This window comes from Stylophora pistillata, chromosome 14 (assembly GCF_964205215.1).
Source record: "Stylophora pistillata chromosome 14, jaStyPist1.2, whole genome shotgun sequence".
Classification (NCBI taxonomy): Eukaryota; Metazoa; Cnidaria; class Anthozoa; order Scleractinia; family Pocilloporidae; genus Stylophora; species Stylophora pistillata.
In genome coordinates this window covers 18,541,575-18,544,878 of record NC_142532.1, presented here as the reverse complement: position 1 = coordinate 18,544,878, position 3,304 = coordinate 18,541,575, and positions in this window count along the sequence as shown.

Here is a 3,304-nt window from a genome sequence, read left to right as displayed (position 1 = left end):
ACAATCAATATTTGGCGCTGATGCACGGTAGGTACAAATTTATAAACAATACTCAAATCAAAGTGTAAGTATGGTAAACATATTTATTTTACCACAAGCGGCCTAAGCGTACTGTGTGTGACTTAAGGGTGTAAAGGTCATTAACGGCAGTAACTAACATATCAAGATCGAATTTCAAGCGAACGTGTGGGCGTTAAAAAAAAGGGCAAATTTAAAAGAAAAAATAAGGAAAAACTTAGAAGGATAATAAAAGCGAGGAACTAAACACGTGAAGTCTCCTTACCTTTTTTCCGTAGCCGCTTTGTTGCCAACGGTCGTTTTAACGCTGTTTTGGCGACTTGCTTTATAACGCGTGCGGTGTCACCGATCAACTGTAAAATTGGAAAAATTACAAAAAAAAATTAAGAAAGAATTAAAAAGGAAAATAAAAGCGAGGAATATATCGTATGAAGTCTCCTTTCCTTTTTTCCGTAGCTGCTTTGTCGTTTACGGTCTTTTTAACGCTGTTTTGGTGACTTTTCTCTCCTCGCTCCGCTTCAGTTGGCGGGAAGATGAGAGACCCTGGGAACGAAGTTGCCTTCTTCAGTCCTGTCAGGGTCATCACTTTTGTCGGGATTTGGTTTACACCGACTAAGAAAACTCACGTTATTTGAACAATGGTTTAATCTCACCTCCCTTTCTTACACTCACTCTAGCAAAAACTCTGAAAAAGATTCATTCAGGTACGGTACACGTGATACTTAACACAACGATAAACTGATGTCACCAATTGAGCTAACCGGTCCTCCCAGTTAGCTCAATTGGTTAGAGCGCTAGACTGTTGTGGGGGAGGTCGAGGTCGATGGTTCGAGCCCCGGCCGGACCAACACTCAAGGTCTTAAAATAACTGAGGAGAATGCGCTACCTTTCTATAATATCAAGAAATGGATAAACATTCTAGTCTTCTCGGATAAGGACGAATAAACCTAGGTCCCGTCTCCTGCATCTATTAATTAGTTAATTTGGTTAGGCAGGGGACGTTAAAGAACCCACTCACGAGATTACTGTGATGTGGTCTGGCCTGTTTACTGGGAATTGGAGAGGAGGGGGCATCTTCAAATAAGTTTCCTTCGATTGCTTGTAAACTGCTGATGCAGTCCGGCCAAAGTTCCCCGAAAAGTGTTGTGATGCGCATTTGATCATATTCACATGTTAATTTGCGCAATATTAATATCAAATTATTATTATTATTATTATTATTATTATTATTATTATTATAATACAACTTCCGGTCGCGACAGGTGACTTATTGAACTCTTTACAACTTGAAACCAGCGTGCATATTCTCCATGCTGTTCTCCATACTTTTTCTAAGGTGCTGACAAGGAGAATTTGTTTAACAGTCAACAGCTTCTTTGGTAATCACGTAACCAGATTCTACTTCTTGGTCGTGGAAGGTCTGGGTACAAGACTGTCTTTGGTCATTGTCGTGACCTTTATGTGTGATTAGAGGGGGTGACTTGTGAAGAGAAATTAGATGCTAGTTACTCTTAAAGGTGAAAGGGTTAAAGAACATCTGTTAACGCATTCCAAGATTTCAGCAACCTCGTTCCCAGGGCCTTTTCCCTTAGTTGGGGGTGGAGTTGGGGTAGGGCGGGAAAAGGCCCTCTTTTCCCGCCCCACCCCCCAACTAATGGAAAAGGCCCTGGGAACGAGGTTGAGATTTCAGTTGAACCAGCAGACCCAAAAACTCATGAAATAGAACGCTAGTCAATTTATTTAGTCATGGATCCATGACCAAAGTAATCAAAACAGCCAATGAAAGGAAAATAAAGAAGTTATTAGAAGTCAATCAGAACTCAACTCAAACAAACAAGCAAAACACGAAGAGATCAAGACGCGATCCGTGTTAGTTTTTTTATTATTATTATTTTTTTATATAGAAGTTTGAATTGGGAGAGCAATCGTAACCTTGTAAGTGCAAAATAGCAAGTATTTGCGTCATCATTTGCACTTGATTGAGTTTAATCTTAGCTCCTCTTCTGATAGCATGATTTCAGCCAAGTTTAATGCTGTGGTTCTTCTATTTCTGATAAAACTTCCCTTTCAAACCCTTTTAGTCTGCGTTACTTAATACTTCACATGTGCCGCCACTCACTCGACTCGCGCCCGTGTTCTGCTGTTTTCCCAGATTAGGTCCTCGATCCTCCATTAAAGTTGGGAGGGAGGAGGAGGAGGCATGGGGAGGGAGCAAGCGTGGGCTCATTTTCGGAACAGCGGATGGCAATTGTGCCCTAGCGTGTTTGCTCGTAGAACAAAAACATAACTTGAACTTAAGAATTTTAAAATCACTGACTGATTTCTTTAAAAAGTCTGTATTTCGTGTGCTTCTGAAAACCATTGTAATTTTGTTATTATCATGTGGTATAAGGATTATTTGTTGCCTTTTTAAAAAAATTTCCTGCTTTACGTAATTTGGTCACCTCGGTACCCGCAAATTGTCATGTTTTGTCTTCGTTATGTCAAAAATTTGTTTCGGGTTAATTCGAAAAAAATTCCATTACTTTCGTTAAATCATCAAAAGATTCTATAAAATCAACAAAAAATAAGTGCACAAAGTAATGAGAGAAAGAAATCTTTGCAGTTTACGATTCCTGAACAGGCAAGTTAAATCATGTTTTCGTAGAGGACATCTCACCATGATAAACCCATAATTGCAATTTCCATGTCAGAGACAGGAGAGAAAAACGACAGCGTAAGTTGCATGATTCGGCTTCAAGTAGTCCGACTCAGTAGGAGAAAGAATTGTTTCTTAATTTTTTCATGAAGTTAAACTTGAATCAAAATTAACAAATATGCAACAATATAAGATGATTTTGTCATGGCTGTTTTTGAAAGTGGAAATAAAAACAAACTAATAAAGATAACTAAAAGGGTAGTTCTAGCAACAAAAATTTGGCAGTTTCAAATGTGGCTTGTTCTATTTATTTTCTGCGTTGAAAACGTTTATTGATATGTTAATCTATACTTTCGGTGATTCATGGTGATGAATAAAGGACGGATATATTATATAGCAAAATTAAAAATATGTTATGCGTTGCCTCAAGTTTTGATTCATTTGAAGAAAGCCTTTATCAGTGATTATATCTGTGAGGTTAAGCAGTGAAGAGCTAAATTGTACACAGGAGGTTCGCAATGATAAAAATCAACTTTTAAAGCGATAAGCAAAGCCGAAAAAGGCAGAGTATCAAGAATGATCACAATGAGCAATATGTGATACGCTTTTTTTTTTTACATAAAAGTTCAAAGTACATAGCCACTTTAT